Source organism: Hippocampus zosterae, chromosome 10 (assembly GCF_025434085.1).
Source record: "Hippocampus zosterae strain Florida chromosome 10, ASM2543408v3, whole genome shotgun sequence".
Classification (NCBI taxonomy): Eukaryota; Metazoa; Chordata; class Actinopteri; order Syngnathiformes; family Syngnathidae; genus Hippocampus; species Hippocampus zosterae.
In genome coordinates, this window is record NC_067460.1 from 8,037,292 (window position 1) to 8,057,486 (window position 20,195).

A 20,195-nucleotide genomic window follows, 5' to 3' on the forward strand; every position below is an offset into this window, starting at 1 on the left:
AAGTCCACTCAAAACAAATGTTCTGTGCTTCGGGTATAATTCAGGGCTCTAATTGAGTAAAAGTACCCTGGCTATAATAGCAGTGTGCAACATAACTGACAAAGTGAATAGAATGATTCAAGGAAACAAACAAAATAAAATTTCACAAATGTCCATTTGCCATGTAACAGCATTATTTTTTTTTCTCATGCTGTACTAAAAATAAGGAACATTAACTAAGCTCAGGAAGTTCACTAAAATCACCATTACCAAAAAATAAAAAATATAAAAAAGACTGTTTTACTGACACTTCAGGTTGGACGTATTTGCATATTTTTGGCCACTTGTAGTTTTAATGGGCAGGTGTCTCCGATATTTTTGTCGATAGAGTTTACTACTGCGACCTTTGTGATGATAAGCAGATAAGAAAATGGATGGTAAGATCGATAGTTCATTACCTGTTATTGTTCAGAGTGTTGCAGCAAAAGATGTACAAAATATGCTGTTCCCATTTTAAACATATCAGAATCATGATTCAAAATGGAGCATACTCTGATGTAGAGCCTGAATTGATCATTTAATTTGGCGTGGATTTTTTATTTTTTGGGTGTGTGCGTTTTAGTAATGTTTCTGAGGACTTCTTGAATCGGCAAGAGACTGGAGAAAAACACGCTTAACATTACCAAAGCCAACGTTTTAAGTTTCCGCCTGTAAATAGTGGCTAATTACACATCCCTGATAGAGCTACTACAAGCGCTGATGGATGGAGACTTATACAGTGTTATCATGGGATGAATATGCATGGGCTTGCTACAAAAAGTAAGTGGTGAAATTATACTTAAAAAAAAATCATTATAAAAGCCAAGCCTTGGCATTTCGGGATCATTTAACTCGGTGCTTCTGTACATTAGATTTTAGAGGAATTGTTATGCATCACTGCTGCCAAAACTGCCCGTAAGAGAAAATAGTTAAGTGTCAGCCTTAGGGAGTATTTTGTGCAACTTGACCATGATAACTATACAAGATGAAAACTGGATCGCAAAGTGTCACATCTACTGTGGAATCGGGGTCTTTTAGTGACTTCACGTTGAGTTATAAAACAGCTTTGGAGCTCTGCCGACCTTTTAATTATTCCTGACATGACAATTAGTGGTGCGATGCATGATTATTTTAAGACTGCCGAAGGCAGGGCTGAACATTTCATCAAAACATTTCTGTGATTGTCAATGCGTTTCCAGTTCATTCGCGACGTTATGTTGCAAGAGAGTCTATCCGGGCATAAAATATATACATAGAAAAGGAAGCAGGAAACTGAAGCTCATACATGTGCGATAACATCACTCCAGTCGCATCTTGACATTGGCATTGTTTTTTGGCCAGGTGCGACCAACAGTACAGTTGTGACTGGTTAATGATGGCTCAAGGCCAAATCGAAGTGGACCCCACCGTGTTGATATTTTCCCGATCAGGAGTGAATTGCTCACATCCGGTCTTCTCTGCAGTGTCTCAGTTGGATACCACCTTCATTCCCTCGCAGACAAGACAAGAAATCTCAGCGATCTGAGCTCACTGGGATCATTGGATTGACACCACGGGACATAACCCTGGAGTTCAGCCAGATGCTCCACTCTTGTTGCAAACAATTCAGTCCACCACAGGTTGTGAAAGATGAGAAAAGGCTTTACAAATGAAAATGCCAAACCATCAATTGCAAGAATCCCAGGAGAAGCATTTCAGCCTCTTGTCTGGCCGGACTCGAGAACTACAGTTTGACACTTAGGATGGGTTCACAGATTGCTGTCTCATTTGCATGCCACTCAGAGTAACAATGTGTCAAAGACTGATCCGAATTGAACTTTTACGGAGTGTTCACTGACATGTCTTCAAATGACCACAACAATTATTGGATTTGAAGACAGCATTGATGTTTTCCTCAGTGACGGATGGCCCGAATGCTTAAAAAGGCTTCTCACAACAGTAGTTATCTGGCAAAAGTGGCTAACCAGCCTTCCTTAAATGACATTGTGTATGTACCCAAACAGGACGCTTTAATAAAAAAAAAAGATAAATAAATAAAAAGAAAACAAAAAGAATGAATACAAATGAAGCTTGGTTATAAATCGTTGGCTAATGAATCAGTAAGTGAGACAATTTAAAACATCTATCAGGAAAGTTGAACAATAAATACCTTGTCAGGTTGCCCCTCATTGCTAAACAGACTCACGTCAATGGCAATATTTGCCTTCTTGACATTTTGATTGAACCGGCCAGTATTCATCTACACGGCAGCCTTGAGGCTCCAGAAGCCACTATTAGGATATATGCTTGCAGATTTGCCAAAGAAAAACACACAATTTCAGATTGTACTCCAAGTGACCCCAATTTTTCAAAGCAAACAACATTCATTGGCACCTAAAAGCAACCGGTAAATGGCATCTAGTAACTCCTTGTTGTGAATGGAAAGAGGGCAAGTTTCCTGAGGCTTGTCATGAAAAAGCTTTAGCAGTAAATGGAATGAAACACACCATTCTTGTTTTTATCTGGCGCTAACTGAAGGACTTGGGCCAGACACCATTCGTTGAGTTTAATTTAAAACCGAAGCAGAGCTTTGAATACCGTGACCTTCCACGGAGACAATAAGCAAAAAGGGGGAAACCGCTGCATTGTTAGAATAATCAATATTCTTTTACTCTCTTTGTCATTCGCAAAGTCGTTTGGGCGTCCCAAGGCAAACCCAGTCATGGTTTTCTCAACGTCGGTGTACGACAAAGATTTTGAATCATCGGGCCATGTTTTGGTCGACTGGCTCACAGGCAGACAGGTTTGACGGATTCGATGCATGCCATCTATTTCACTCGTAAGTGTGACAACACATGGGACAACGCCTCTGAATCTTTGTAGAAATCAATTCACTGAACGAATTCTAATCATTAGAATCATATTATCTACTGCAACTGGCGAGAGTGTTTGGCTCTTGCTGTTGTTGCTGTTGAGCAACCTCCAAATGGGTCCCAAAGCGGCTTCTAAAGCGACCCTTGTGCCTGCAGACCCAGTTGTCGGCTGTTGTCTGGGAACTGTTTGTAGCCCGAAGACATGCCCAACCCACTTGGAGGTCGTTCCCGAGTTGGGCGGCTCTTGCTGTTGATATTTGGGTTGCCCGGTTGCCCAGTGGTTAGCGGATCGACCTCACAGTGCAGAAGTACCTGGTCCAATTGCCGCTCCAGCCTCCCTGTGTGGAGGTTGCATGGGTTTTCTCCGGGTACTCCGGTTTCCTGCCACATTCCAAAAACATGCATGACAGCCTGATTGAGCACTCGAAATGTTCCCTCGGTGTGAGTGCGGATGGATGTTTTGTCTCTGTGTGGTCTGCAATTGGCTGGCAACTGGTTCAGGGTGTCCCCCGCCTACTGCCTGAAGACGGCTGGGATAGGCTGCAACACCCCCTGTGACCCTTGTGAGGATAAGCGGATCAGAAAATGGATGCAAAAATGGATGTTGATATTTGATAATTGTAATAAAAAAAGTGTTCCTTCTCCTCTTCTCTACGCCACTCGGACAACTCAGTTTCACGTTCACTCCCTTTCACTTCATTAAACTCTTCCTGAATCAAGAAGATGGAATCGTCCATTGCAATAGAAGGGTGGGGCTGAGGGGGGTGGGGACTTGAAACAATCGTGATAGACAAAAGCATTTTGATGTGCTTCTAAGCACATAAAATAAGAATCATAACTGCCTTGAAACAAAAAATGTTCTGAATTGAAATTTTGAGAGCCAGGAAATTGTCCGAGTTTTCCAAATGGGAAACACCCGTAAATGCACACAAAAATAAACAGCACACATACATGTCAATGGATCTCTTCCTGACAGCTTCCAGTTTTTCCACACTTTCATATGTCCTGCAGCAACTTACTAAATTATGAAAGCAAAGTTTTACTTACACATAATCTTATGCTCCATCTCTAAGTATGTTTCCTCACAAATGAGTGAAGTTATAGGCCCACTGAACCATTTTTGTTGCTCAATTAAATCCAGCCACAGGGGTTGTCCTGAGCAGTTATTAAACCAGTACATGTTAATATAATCACGTTGTGTGACGGATGAAAGATAAATGTTGGAGCTCAGATGCCGGGGAGCAGGACTATCTCCCCTTGCCATGTCCTGACCAATTAAGTAGGGAGCTGTGGAATTGACTGGAGTCTCCGTGCGTGGCAGAGGTGCTTTGACGGTTGATTAATCTCTGACCCAGCCCACAATGTGCCACTGGGTACCATCTTCTCGGTGGTGTGTGTTGCAATCAGAACATGAGCCGGGAGGAGAAGAGTACAAATATCTGCAGGAAATTGAACCCAGATTGACAAGGTCAACAAAAGTGCATGGAAGAATTCGTCAGCAACATGAAAAGTAAACACAGCTGAGACAGGAAGCTATCAGCAACAAATATTTAATTACAGTAACAACGAGCTGGTCCCTCCAAGACTGGCCCTCAGCAAACTAAAGAAATGTAGCCTTTTGTATTGTAACATCACAGGATGAGACGACTCACCGCTCATCCCCTCAACATTTGAATAATCCCTGCTATCTTTGAGGCTTGCACAATTATATCAATCATCTCATCATCTCTGCACTCATCTCTGCATTTTGGCATCCTCGTGCAAGATAGACATGATCCAGAAAATAGCTTTATGCAAAAGGCATGAAGCAGATTTTACAGTACATGGGGTAATTTATTTGAGATTGATGGATGAGGCGGCACGGTGAGTGACTGGTCAGCACGTTCGCCTCACAGTGCAGAAGTGCAGGGTGCGTGGGTTTTCTCCGGGTACTCCGGTTTCCTCTCACATTGCATGGCAGGTTTATGGAACACTCTTAATTTTCGCCAGGTGTGAGTGTGAGCACTAATGGTTATTCATCGATGTGTGTCCTGCAGTTGGCTGGGAACCAGTTCAGGGTGTGCCCTGACTACTGCCCAGCATGCCCACGACCCTCATGAGGATTAGCGGATTAGAAAATGTATTGATTGATGGATGCACAGTCGATCGCACGGCACATGAAGACCAACCACAAACATTCACACTCACAATCACACAGAGGGACAATATACTGTAGAGCAGGGGTGCCCATTAGGTAGATCCTGATCTACCGGTAGATCTAAGACAGGTCCCAAGTAGATTCGAGGAGTGTCGAGAAGAAAAAAAACAAACAAACAACCATTTGTGTGTCTTTGTACATGTTAGTAATATTTTTTTGTGTTAATATACACTGCACCCTAATCATCTTATCAGTCTCATTCTCACTTTAAAAAAAAAATAAAATAAAGCAGGTAAATCTTAAATTTACGGTGGCGCGTGATTACCTCACCGGAAGTTGTTAGCGCTCAGCAGTTTGCAATTGCAGCTTGTGATCAGAGCTGTTGCGCTCTATCTTTTATCGTCATGATTCTCATTCAGAGTTTGCGTCTTGTACAATTTACCGAGGGCACGAGCAAAGAATAGGAATCTAGGAGGGCCCAGGGAAGCACTTTAAAATGGTACGTGTGAGCTACGATAGTTAACAGGCTGAAAAAGTGCGTGGCATGCCGGTAAGGGTAGATCCCGGGAGGTTAGTTGATCGAAAAGTAGATCTTTGATCCAAAAAGTTTGGGCACCATGCTGTAGAGTGTCCAATCAATTTACCATGCTTTGTTTTTTAAATGTGGGAGGAAAGCGGAATACAGTACCTGAAGAAAACACACAAGGAGAACATGCAGATTCCTCATAGGAAGGCCAGAGACCGAATATAAAACCTGGACCTCTGCACTATGAGGTGGACGTGTTAACCAGTCGGCCACTGCATCACCAAAAATATAGCCAAAAAAATTCCAAAAGTAGGAATAAACTAAATTTCACAGGTTACGCTACATGAGTAAGTAAGCATACAAATCTACCCCTACCATTCATTCTCTAAATGTTTTTTTGATTGATGTTATATTAATATAATAGGTTATTCATTGACAATATACTCTGCTGTACAACTGTATCCAAATAATGGGCCCATAAATACAGTACATGTGTCAAGACTGCAATTCTGTTATATACAGTATATATACTGTATATATATGTAATGTTCACTTATATACAGTACATACCAACAGATATGCAAACATACAATTTTGATGCAAGCTCAATCAAAGATTTTTTTATATGCATCATATGTCTGGAAGGTAATAAAACTGTTACCACTCTGCACATGAATGTCAGATTATGGGATGTGTAATAATTACGGAATATGAAAAGCCTCTGGTATATTGTGACCTGGATGACCCTGATCATAGTGAGGTTGTGAGGGTAATTGTTGTGTAGGAGAATAGGCACAGTTTAGAAAATACAGTGTTTGGCTACACTCTACCCTCATTATTTTGCCTCCCGACACCACATATTTAACCCGGTTAGGGACAATGAAAGGGGCGGACGAAAACCCTCTTCTGTCCTTGCTTCGTCCGTCCTTTTTAAAACAACTTCTCGTCCAACCAGAATGCCTGTCGTTGCCAACCACAACACACACCACCAAATTAAACTGAGACCTATTACTGCTTGCGGTGAAATGCGTCTATTGTTTAAAGGACAAATGGCTTCTTTGTTTTTTTGTTTTTAATATAGACAGAGAGGTATGTTAGAGCATGCAGGACAAGTATGATGATTGTAAGACAGTGGTGAGGTGTGCTATAGGTGTGACAGAGGAATTCAAGGGGGAGGTAGGACTTCACCATGGGTCAGCTCTGAGCCCCTTCTTATTCGCTATGGTGATGGACAGCCTGTCAGATGAGGTTAGACAGCAATCTCCATGGACTATGATGTTTGCAGATGACATTGTCATCTGTAGTGAGAGCAGGGAACAGGTGGAGGAGAAACTAGAGGTGGAGGTTTGCCCTGAAAAGGAGGGGAATGAAGGTCAAGACGGAGTACAAGCGTGTGAATGAGAGGTACCCAAGTACAAGAGTGAGGTTTCAAGGAGAAGAGATAAAGAAGGTGGAGGATTTTAAGTACTTGGAGAGGAAGAGGAAAGATGTAGTGAAAGAGGACATGAAGGTACTGTAGCTGGTGTGAGAGAAGAGGACGCATAAAACAGGGGTAGATGGAGGCTACTGATTTGCTGTGACGACTCCTGAAGGGAAAAGCCGAAAGGAAAAGATGCTTTTTTATTTGAGGCTGTTGGATCATTCTGTTTTTCTAGCTTCAGATCTGCCATACATTTTCAAACCATACTCGTGTGTTCGAGCTTTGTTTTGTACATCTTTGTCAGTGCTAGGCCAGATTATTATTATTATTTTTAAAATCATTTATAGTTATGAAAACTTGGAAAGCAGCAAGTTCCTATCATGCAGAACCTTGAGGGACATCTGTGCACAATTGAGTGATTGTTTCTTCTTTGAAAGTGTGGTTGCTGCTCACTCAATTCAAGGTCTCACCCAGCTAGGAGTTAGGCAAGTTCCAGTTCATATTTAGTTTATTTTCCCAAATTAACAATTACATTATGTGCGTGTGTATGTATTTTTGTCTGTGAATTCATACACATAAATAGACTGTTTAATGTAATGTGGTTGACTGTACTTATCTCCAAAATAAGTTATTTAATGAACCAATGTGCGAATATGCTGTTCCAGTACATGATACGTCAGTCTTGTGTTCCTCGTTATGTATTCACGAAGCACAGTATTAGTTTGGATTTAAGCAGTCCAAAATAATAGACAAACTATGCGTCAGTTCACAAATTATCACAGATTCATTCCACACAAGAAGCTTAGTAGTTTTCGCTCACACACCGTGAAAGAGATTTGCTCCGTAAAACTCGGTATTACACATGAAGATGATTAACTTGTGTTTTTTTACTCTAAATTAGCCCCCAGTATGTCTCCCAAGAAAGTGAAAAGTGCAAATGGTTGTGCTATCAGAAAAGTGGAAAATGGCCCGATCCCGGCTGTGGTGCAACCAGGCCATCCGGCGGGGGTTTGTCGGTTTGGCGGGGAGAGCACTGGCCTGGCGGGAGGCCCCTGCTTGAACGTTGGCTGGAGGCCCCGCTGGGTGTCTGTGTTGGCTGTCGCTCCCTTCATGTGAAAAAAAATACAAATACTTGAGCTCTTCCCGCACCTTTCTGCAACACTTAACTGAGACCTCTGTATTTACGTATCAATATATTTTGTAGCTTTAAAGGATTTTAAACATAAGCATTACATTCTCAGTGGAAGAAAACTTTTGTACATATAATTGGTGAGTAAGGCCCATACAAAGTAAATTTCAGGGAACATGAAAAATATTTTCGAAAAGGTTGTCTCGCTAACAAAATCACACAATACACAACTCAGAGCAGTTAGCCACTGTCTAGAACAGGGGTGCTCAAACTTTTTGGATCGAAGATCTACTTTTCGATCAACTAACCTCCCGGGATCTACCCTTACCGGCACGCGCACGCACACACACACACACACGCCCTGATGAGAAACAGCCTGAAACTGAGGCATGCGACTCACTTTTGCAGCCTGTTAACCATCGTAGCTCACACGTACCGTTTTCAAGTGCTTCCCTGGGCCCTCCTAGATTCCTATTCTTTGCTCGTGCCCTCTTGTGAATTGTACACGAAGCAAACTCTGAATGAGAATAATGACGATAAAAGATAGAGCACAACAGTTCTGATCACAAGCTGCAATTGCAGACTGCTGAGAGCTAACAACTTTCGGTGACGTAATCATGCGCCGCCGTAAATTAAAGATTTACCTGCTTTACTTTATTTTGCAATATTTTTTGGGTGAAAATGAGACTGATAAAATGATTAGGGTGCAGTGTACATTAACACAAAAATATATATATTATTAACATGTACAAAGACACACAAATGGTTGTTTGTTGTTTTTCTCCTCGACACTCCTCGGATCTACTTGGGACATGTCTTAGATCTACCGGTAGATCAGGATCTACCTAATGAGCACCCCTGGTCTAGAAGCTCAACGTTCATCGATTCCAGCCTGTTGGACTGTTTGGACCTTGAGGTGTGGTGACAGATGCCCGATTGTTCCACCTCACAAACTACCATGCTCTGACCAAGACCTTCTATATATCCAATTCTTGGAATTACACGCACCTGCGGCGGCAGGCTTTAGTCCCTGCTGCCCGACTGTCATGTTTCTGTTCCGTTTGTGACCAACGGGCGGCATTGGAGGGCTTCTCCTTTAGCGTCGCACCTGTTGGTCATCATGTCATTGACTCTTTTCTGTTCAAAGGACTTCCACACCAACCACTCGCGGTCAGAATGTTGTGCGACTGTCATGTTTTTGTTTTGTTTTATGTTTTAGCTTTCACTTTGTTTTGTTTGTCATGGCAGCATTTTTTTGACTTGTTTTACTTTTTTTGTTCACCCTGCTTTTTTGGTCCTCTACCATAGCACCTCATGAAAACGGCTACCCTTTCTGGCGCTCTCTCCTATGCACTGCTGCACAACTCAATGAACATTTATATTGCAGCTTTTGTGAATCGAAAGTCACGATTATATTGGAAATTTAATTGATCGTTCAGAATCGCAACAGATTTTGCTGAACAGCGTGGCTCAATGAAGAATGAGTGCATGTTCGGGTTTAACCTTTCTTGACTGCTGATGATGCGCAGCCGAGCAGGTAGTCAACATTGTTTATGTGTGTATGTGTTTGTAGACGTTACATGACAGTGGTGGTGGTTCAACAACAGGCTGGTCAGTTTAAGATGATCTTGTTAAGATGTTGTTGCAGACCTGTGAAACCACAGTGGTACCTTGCTGTGCAAATAAAATCGATAGTTGTTGACGAGACAGACCTTCGGAAAACACTGAGAGGAAGGAAGGAAGTCTGACCCTGCACATCAAAACTTGGCTTTTTTTTTGTACTTCAGTGAACAATGGCATTTATGTTTTCATTTCTCCCCTTCCAATCTGGCACCATTGTCACGGCAGCAAGATGATAGAGCCCAGACAAAGGTCAGGCATTTACCATGAGTGTCTTTTCCATCCTCCTTTGCTAGAGTGGAATCCTTTGTTACAAGAATCAAAACAAAATATACATGTCAAACTTGCCTCTGGGCTGTGTGATGATGTCACTGCATGAGAATCCACTTTCGGATGGGGAATTTTAAACCTTGGGAGATGGGGAAAAGGCTGACTGCACTATTACTCTGCTGATCTGCTGCTCCTAGCACCCAGGAGATTTATGAGAAAAACAAAGAGAGGAAAATATAGTGTAGACATGTGGTATGGATATAAAAATATGGCGAAAAACAAACCAAAAACCTAAAAGGTTCCGTCAACGTGAACAAAAGTGGACGTATAAGCCGCAAATACACACTCGATGCCATTAACGGCAGCTGCCATGACCCCTTTATATCAAAATGACTTCACAGTCACAAATATTCCCTCTGTGTGTCATTTTGTGCCTTCAACATAATCCATTATTGTATGCGCAATTTGTAATTTGGCATTTTCAGCTTCCTGCTTTTCTCACTTGCACATGTACGATAATGAGATACATCTAGAGATACAGGCAGAGGGAAGCATTTTTCAAAATGTTACCGTCCGTCATCCGTTAGTGACTTGGGCATCATTTTATTCAAGACAAACAAAAGTGTTATTGTCAGTCTGTCTGTCTCATATTATTTTACCAGCGTTTTTGTCATCGCTATCGTCAGTAAAGTACACCGGTCCAATTGAAACGTTCATTGAAGTGCTCTATCAGTGTACCTCATGCGGTGCCTGCCCAAAGAGCTTTACACACACATACAGTATACATTTCACATCAACATATTTGCTAATCTATTGAACTGTGAAGCTGTTTCAACTCCTAAAACGGCAAAAAGTTTTAATTGAGAGTTTAAAACGGGTTATTTAACCAGAGTCCTGCTGTGCATTGCGGCCAAGGGTAAAATCCAATCTCCTGACTTTAAATACTCCTCCTCCTCCTCGTTGTTGTCGTCTTCTTCTTCTTGGTACCGCCAAAGACTCATTGTTGACTGGTTGAGAATGTTTTTTTGTTTTTTTTTAATGCAGGGCAATCTGTCGCTAAATTTTGTGTGCGTGTCTGTTTGATTACCTTGTTGGATGTGGGCAGGTTGGAGTTTACCAGCGGCTGCCCATTTTCCATCTTGAGATGCCTGCTCTTCAACCAATTTGGGACGTCACCAGAACAATAATGCTCTATGGAAAGTTTTTGTTGTGTCCAGCCCACATTGCAAATCCATGGTATTGTTCTCTCATGTTTATTTTTCTTTCCAAGCCTGCCTCCTGTTGTTTTCTGAAACTGTGCCTTTCTGCCTCGACACTGCACCCAGAGTCCTTCAAACCTCTTCGCGTCCAAAGTTTGCCTCCAGCCACAATCAAATAGCTTTGCATTGCAACAGTGTATACACTCGTATCTGCACCTGGGTCTTCCTCACCATCACAATTCCAATAAAAGTTCGAGTGGAGTTCAAGTTCAGCTTTGGTGTTTGTTAGTTTCTATGAAGATGTGTTAAGGGAAATAAAAACACTGCATGAAGTTTAATAGAGTTATCCAGACACCTGCTCCTGGTGCATTGTGTTGTGCCCGATATGAAAAGGCACCCATAATGCATTCTAAAACCATTGCCATTTCAAAGCACAGAGAGAACAGCATGTCATCCAAATGAAGGTGCATTATACCTCTGACCTTTCTGTCTTGCTAAGCTTTAAAGGAGGCCTTTGCATTTTAATCAGCCAAGCTAGTAAATAAAAAGCCAGAAATAAAGGCTTTGGAGACATCTGAAATGGAATACTTTGAAGTTGTGGTGATTTGAAGGTTGTGCAACACTGTGTCCTGGCTTGAAATAAAGACATTAATTTGTAGTTAGCAGAAAACAGTATTTTTTTGTACAATTGTCGAGATGGCGAATCGTACTCTTGCACGGCATCATCACCATCCAAATATGTGCTCATTTCTGCATGTGAGTACCAAGCTGATGGGTAAGTTTTCTGTCAGTATTTTGTACTCATTATTGCTAATCACCTTTTCCACATGAATTTTGTAATTGGGTTATTTTCCGTGGCCTCTCCCCATCTCTTGCATCCAAGTGACAGAGTCCTTTTGGGATTTTTACTTCAGCACACGTGGAGTCAAAGCCACCATCTGTCAACCCCGAATCCCCTGAATTTGTGATTTGATTTTCCGATGAACCTCCCTCTCTCCAGGAGCTGTGACTCCCTTGTATGGCGGGTTTTCTCTGCCCCAAAAAGTTCAGAATTTGAATATCCTCATACAGATACTGGTTATTGACTGACATTATAAAATAAAATAAGCCCACTATATATATATCACACATACCGGTACATACATTAAATTACAACATATATATTATATATATAATATATATATATATAAGAGAGAGAGAGAGAGAGAGAGAGAGAGAGAGAGAGAGAGAGAGAGAGAGAGAGAGAGAGAGAGAGCATTCATTTTATGGTTTGTTATGCTTGTTGTGAGCATATCTTTCATTCGTTTGTGGGAGGGGGGGTGTTTATGTTTGACCATTTGCAGTATTTTTCTTTTGCAGCTGTTGTGTTCTTTTGTTTTGCATGTGTGGTTGCCTTTTTTTTTGTTTTGTTCGTATCTTATTTTACAGCAACAGCATTGGGCGGCACGGTGGGCAGCTGGTGAGCATGGCGGCCTCACAGTGCAGAAGTAAGCTACTGCTTGTGATAATTAGCAAAAGAAGATTTTTAGGGAATGAATTGCACAATGTAATTGCAGATTTCCAACCACCAAATAAGTGATATGAATGGCTTCACATTGCGGTGCACCCATCTCAGCTTGACTCCATTTATTTTGCATTGGCAATGACAGGTCAACAAAGGCAATTACAGTAGTTGACTTTTAGGGTACCATTTCCACCACAAAGCAGAGTAATTTCATTCAAATAGCCCTCATTATGGACAGGATTTTTACCATTACATATTGTTCAGGTTCAATCGCTGTATGCATTAGCCTCCAAAGTAATCAGAACAATCTTCAGACCTGGCAGAAAATTGAACAAAGCAATTTCAGTAAGGGCTCTCATTGGGCAAATGAGAGTTTAAATGATACGATTGCATCAAATTGTTAGCATTTCACAGGCAATTCTCAATGTTCAACATCGGTGGTTCTGAAACTCATCTTTGTGCTCATGGTCTTCGGTTCGGTATGTGTTGACTCTTAGAAAAATAGATGTTTCCAAATGAATTCACTATATACTGCGCATATATATATATATACATATATATATATATATATATATATATGAAAGATTGAAGTGGAAAGAAGCTATCATTATAATAGTCTCAAATGACATTGGCTAAAAAAAATTATCAAGTCAAGTCAACAGTATTTGTAGAGCACTTTCAAACAGCCATCGGTGCATACAAAGTGCTGTACATGGAGCGATCGATTTAACATACACAATAAACAGTAAGACGAATCGGTATTAAAGGCGGTAGAAAGCACCAAGCTGTAAAATCAAGAACAAATCTAAGTCATGCTGAGTCGAACCCCAAAGAATACAAGTGAGTTTTGAGGAGGGTTTTGAAGATGGGCAGCGAGGAGGCTTGCCGAATGTTCAGTGGGAGGTCATTCCAGAGAGAGGGACCAGCATGAGTTGATGCATGATGAAAGGGAACCTCGCACAGGAGCAAGGAGGCTACCACCTGACAATTTCTTGTCCTTTGAGGAAAATTTGAGGCAACCTTAACTGTCTGAAGCACGAACAGGAAATGAAAAAATAAAAATAAAAAGTAAATGCAGAGCAGGAAACGATATTTTGAATATTATTCTTGTTGAAGAAGATACAGCAACAGTGCCTTGTCTTTTCAGGCGACTTTGTCCAGCATAGCTAAAGTGACACAAAGGATGCATATTTGGATGGCATTTGGAGATCACCATGCTATGCAGTAATGTAATCTATATATATATTGCGCGTCGTCCCGCACGCGGTCTGTCCTTCCGTCTGTCCCTTTTCAAAACGTACCTACTTCGCCGCGCCGCTGCGCGCCGCCACTGCGCCGCTCAGGCAGTGGCTCACTACGATCGCGCGGGCATCTTAGCGAAAAAATGTTGTCTACCCACAAGCATTGCAATAAAATTGTTAGTTATTTAGTAGAGCTAACCATCTCTTTATTTTCGCGGTAAGCAATGAAGATGAACAAAAAGTTGAACCAAGCAACAACACTTTTGTGGGCCGAAGGCCCACCTTACCAGCCTTCCGCAGGAACTACCTGATGAGCCGCCCAGAGGGCGGCGAACCACCACCTTACCAGCCTTCCGCAGGAACTAGCTGATGAGCCGCCCGGCGAACCAGCTAGTATTATATAATGAAATACATGTAGGCTCTGTTGAATTGTCTTTCATCAGTCCCTCTGTTACTGTGGGAAATGATACTGCTACCTAGAATGAGGTGTGGAACACAACCCCCCCCCAACAAACTGAGAAATAAGAAACATAGTGAGAACTACAGGAATCATAACATGGAAATATTATTTTCACCTCATTGTTTACTGCCTCCTCTATAATGAACAAATGCACTATGAGCCAAACTGATGAGAGATACAAAGGGAAGTCCTTGGGCATTGCAACAGTATCAATCATAGACTGCAATCAAATGACATCACAGATTCTACTGGCAGCTCTTTTAGCATTTTTTCTCAGGCAGAACATTCCGACAGAGTTCACATGAAAGTAGTGTGACCCTGGCTTTGTATGAGACCTCTGCAGTACTCCATCTGTATTCCGGGTGAGGCCTGGTCCCTATGACTATCTGACATTGTTACCAACTTGCCACCAAGAGCAGCAGCGATACTGGCTGCATCTCAAAGGCCCCAAAGCATCAAAAAGGAGCGCATGCTAGATATTCTCAGTAAAAGCCTCGTCAGGATTCAGACCACTCCCGCTGCGTCTTATTTTTAGCTGGCTTGAAGTAAAATGAAGTACACAGATGCTTCAGTGGATGCAAATAAAATGAACTTCAGTGTAATTCTATAACGGTTTGTTAGGATTTAGCAAGAGTCCGTAAAAAAATAAATAAAATCTAAACTTGCATTGCAGTGGCTGGTTTAGTCATCAATCACATTTACACTGCGCTGTTAGTCAGTGCAGGTCATTCTGGTTAATAGAAATAATGATCAAAGTCAGCAGCTTGCTTATCCCAGCGCAGCGCTCTTCATCTGTAAAATTGGATAAATATCATCTTGTGCGACCCTGGTTCGAAGCTGGCAGCTTGGCTTATTCTTTGTAATGTATTCAGGCAAATGCTCATATCAAATTCAACCACATCCACACAGACGGACGGGGTTGATTAAAGAAAGGTCAAATTTCCATCTGTCTCCTCTGTATCATCCTCTCTTTTCTTCAGCTCGGCCAAATAAACCTCATTAAGATTTGTCGGTGTTGAGAAAGGGAAATATACTTGCTGAAGCAACAACGTGTCAGCGATTTTTAACTTTTTTGTGGTTGATATCTCACCTAAGATCAAAAAGCCAAGTATGGGGGCAAACCAAAAAAAAATAATGAAAATGAAGGTTTATTTTAATTTTTTATTGTCTCCTTGATGCTTCTACTGGGGACACCAATAAATAGTATGTTTCTCTTCCCTCTAACAAGGTATTCTGCGCAATACGTCGTTGTCTTTCGTAAAATGTAATAAAGGTGAGAAATGGCTGTAAAACCACCTGCTTGATCTGCAGAATGCCATCTTCTCAAATTCTGACATTTCTTGTCGTGCAAATTTCAATATGAACCGTCTGCTGACTTCAGGGCTCTAATTATGATTCAACTGAGGAACCGGATAAACCCCAGTGGACGGGCACCAGTCTGTTAGCCACGATTCAATGTCGTGAACAACAGGATACAGTGTGCCCTGTGCATTACAGACTAAGCCCGGTGCCATCATATACTGTATGCATCAGCCCGTAGATTAGTCGGTTGCGCATGTTATGTCATGATGAGGTCAGTGATGCTTCATCACACCCGGTAACAGCACATTTTGGAGGTCATAACATTCAGCCGTCACTGAGCTATTATGGCCTTTTTAAATTCATTGTTCCAACAAATCATAAGAATAAAGACGACAGCACAAGGAAAATTACATCAAATAAAAATATGTCACATTAGTCACACAGCTCACAGAGTGTCTTTCTTTTTTTCTTTCTTTCTTTCGCAGTGTTTTACAGTCAAGCATTGAGGGATTCTGCGATTCAGTGCCGTCCTTTAAAACAATGACTTGAAAAGGTTGAAAGTCACCATGCTGAATTTGGCGCAAATTCACTGTTCAGCAATTTTTAAAGGGCATTTACCAGCTCATAATTCAACGGAGCTGGAAGGCAGTCGTTCAAGCATTCTTGTGGCCATATATTATTAAATTTAAGATTCGGGAAGTGGAACAAAAAGGACAAATTGACAGCTCGATGCTGGCCTATTGTGACTGCTTATTTAGGGAAATCAAAATGCGCCTTCACTTTTCATTATGGAGCTACAAGACTTGAAACAAAACATATAAGCAGAATTCGGTCAGGCTAACTTCTACCCATTTCATTATCTCATCACCTTCCTAAATTAATAGCCTAAGTCATTGATGTACAGTATTTATGAATAATTTAATTCCAGGAGTAGAATTGAAATATCTGTTTGATGATGGACGTAGCTAGTTTTCCCCGGGGTGACAAAAAACATGAGATGCTTGAGGCATTTTTCTGTTTGTCAATACAACGCCCATGTCATTGTGACATACTCTAGTCATGATAGCATGTCACGTGTTTTCATAGCACAGACAAGAACAAATTGGAGTGTTTCACAGTCATGACATTTCTGAGTAACCTAATCGATATTTATCTTTTTCATTTCCCACAAAGCTGCAGATTTTTTTTTTCACAGAATATAAATTGTTAGTCTAATGATGTATGTTTGCATTTATGTACATGATTTAATATTAAATATCAAAGTGCCTATGCATCACGGAGGAAACCATTCCATTATTGTGCATGTAGACACCCCTCAGTATGAATTAAACCAAAAAAAAAAAAAGAGTAATTAAAGCCTGACAACCTGCTCGCACCTTGCACACATTTCTTTCTCCTCCCCATGGCCTTTCTTACACCAATTCCCAGTTCAATATTACAAAGCATCTTGTTCCTTATTAATGAGATGCATTAAAGGGGGGAGATCCACACCTCCACCACTTCTCCCCGCCTATATTTCATCCCCTCCATTTAAAGGCATTGCATGCATAGAGTTTATTTGCTGCCAGAATTGCATTTGCCCTTCACTTCATATTCTGCAGGCACCGTGAACTGTGTATCCACCTTGCATTATACAAACCTCCACATAGCCATGGAATCTTGATCAGCAGTCAAATGAAACAATGTGTGTGAATGATGTGCGGTTGAGGTTGTCTAATCATTGCTCAGTTTTACTCCCAAGTCGCTATGGGATATACAGTCAGTGAACTGAAAAGACAAACTTAGCATCACTTTCTGTAAAATAAGCATGATAATAGACAATAATTACCATTCGTTGGGAAGGAATTGTTCGACCCTGACGAGGCTGTAACAGCTTCAGAAGTTCCGAACCACCGACAACAGTTTATTAACAGATATGTTACCGCGGAATCAGTCTTGCACCAAATGTGATATCTTCACACCCCATCTGCCGTTTGACTCTTCTATAAATCCTCTTAAACTTACAAATGAGTTTCAGTGATATAAATGCGGGTTAGTTTCCATTATATCTGCCCCATTTGCTGTTCTGATGTATAGTTATTTCATATTCAGGGAGGTTTGTTTGCATTCCTTAGCGCCAGCTAGGAAACCAGTCAAATTAAAAAGTAAGCATCTGGGCTGATCAATGGCTATGTGAATGTATTTCAAGACACATAAAAGACGCTATCCATTGTCTTTTATGGAGACATACAGTACTTTGAATTTTGGATATCCATTCAGGGGCTAATTATGTCCAAATTATGTACATGCTACCTTGATGATGTTGAGGAGATGATGCTGTACAAAAGACAGATAGAATGCACCTGATAGTGTGATCAAATTGTGTTTTATGTGCAGTTTGTTTGAACGACTTTGAAAAACATTGAAAAACAAAGAAATCCCCCCCATCCCCCCTCATGCTTAGTCATTTATCTCATTCTCCCCTTTGGATCAGTTCATCATCTTTAAGATCTCTCTTCCTCAGTTTCTCAGTAGTGATTCCACACCGTCAGCCATTTCTGTCCAAGTGTGGCCCCGAAGGAGTAGCGCTCAGCTTATTTGACTGATAAGAGACCAAATACTTGCTCGCCGCCAAGTTAGATGGGGAGAAAATAGTCTGGTGAAGAGGGCCACTGAGATGCAGAGGTGTGATGACAACAACAATGTTTTTGTTATTTTTTTAAAATGTCAGCTGCTTTTGTTTTAACACTTCACTAAGATGTAAGCTGAAATCGATATAGATCAATAGCTCGCAGATTGGACGTACATTGCACTGTGATCTTCAAGTAATATTCGAAAGGCTCAGTGTGAAGTACTTAACTCGTCATAAAGGAGAGCCACTCCATAAAAAGACTCCCCCCAACCCCCCTCTTCCCAGGCAGAGACTGCTGATACAGTGTCCCGGGAGGATAACGAATCATTTGCATTTACATCAACTGGTGATGAGAGGAGTGGTAGAGGTGGTGTGGGAGGAAATAGGGCGGGTTAAGGTCAAGATGTACTTCATAGAGGAAAGACTAATCTCCTCTTGGAAGAAAGAAAAAGAGACGGAAGATGGGTCTATGACTAGTGTGTATGGAGGATGGTTAAACATATTTAAAAAGGTTTCACTGTGATCCAAAAATATGGAAACACAAGCAAACAACAGTGATGTTTGCTTGTGTTCCATATTTTTTATAATATGGCTTGAACTGTGATTTTGACTTTTGGCATAGTGAGAAAAACATATTTATGGATTCATCATTGACCTTGCAACAAAATTGTAGTAATATAAGAGGCCGAGAGGTGATGTGATATCACAATCATTCGCTGATCCAATTTTATGTGTTCACCATACGTCATGCGAGATGACCGGAACATAACGCCCCCGAATTGTCCCAAGTCTCCCAGTCCATCACTGCTTGACACATATAGACAGACGATAATTCAACCTGAAGGTTGATTGACAATTTAAATCCTGCAAAGTGGTACTGTTCAGATAGTTTTGCAAGGGTCCATGCAAGCATGTCCACAATGCGTTGTGAAGGATAATAGTTGGATCAGGTACATAAATACCCAGAGGGCACATAGCACCAATTTGATATCAATTTCATATTGAAGTTTGGATTTGGATGTCATATTGATGTTGAATTGACATCAAATGCTCGCTGGGTAGTAACACGACACTATGTAGATTTAAAAAGAAAAAAATTCCAACTGTTGGAAGTGGCTTATCATCTTTTTCTTCTTTATAATTCTGTAAAGGAACAAATAATAACCAGCTTCTATTTTTAATACAAGAGGGGACATGCTATCATGATCTCGTGTGGCTGGTTTGATCAGCTTCACCTCTTAGCATGTGTAAGTACCCGCCGTCCCCAATATTGGTTAAATATTGACTAAAACAGAACGATGTAAAAAGTCTTGACTTTGTGATTCTTCCGCAAATAACAAATCTTCACCATTTTAACATTGGAATCAAGGTACACTGAAAAGAAGTTTTGTTGAATTCACTCAATTTTGTTTTGTCAAAGGATTGCACAAAATTGATCCAGATACATTTTAGACTCTACATCTATTAACTAAACACATTTTTTTTCAGGGTAGGTCTTTTCACACATTTTTGCTCCACTTAGCCTATCGGTACCTCCAAATTTATATGTGCCACAAAAGCGGCTTCATTTAGACTGGATCCAAATGTGTAGAATTTGACTCCAGCAGGAGACTGTACGAATGAACCGGAAGGCACGGTGACAATATTTTTTTATTTTATCTTTTTTTTTTAGCTGCTTTACATTTTAGCAAGCATGCAGTGGAGCCCATCCATTAAAGAGTATAAGAATCCTACCCAATAGCTGAATTTACTCTCCATCTAATACTCATGACAGGACGGGACATTTACATTTCCACAAGCAGGTGACAGCCGTGTACTGAGTTTAGTGGTACAGTAAGTAGTTCATTGTTCCCCAAGCCAGCAAGCCGGTAATAAATGTTGAAGGAAAGGATTTTGTGTTTGAATT

At 41.0% G+C, this 20,195-nt stretch overlaps 1 protein-coding gene across 1 annotated transcript in view; it reads right to left on the reverse strand.

Moving 5' to 3' along the window:
* Positions 1-20,195, reverse strand: part of LOC127609129 (calsyntenin-2-like) — a 203,736-nt gene that overhangs the window by 112,748 nt on the left and 70,793 nt on the right. The gene's annotated exons all lie outside the window — the stretch shown is intronic.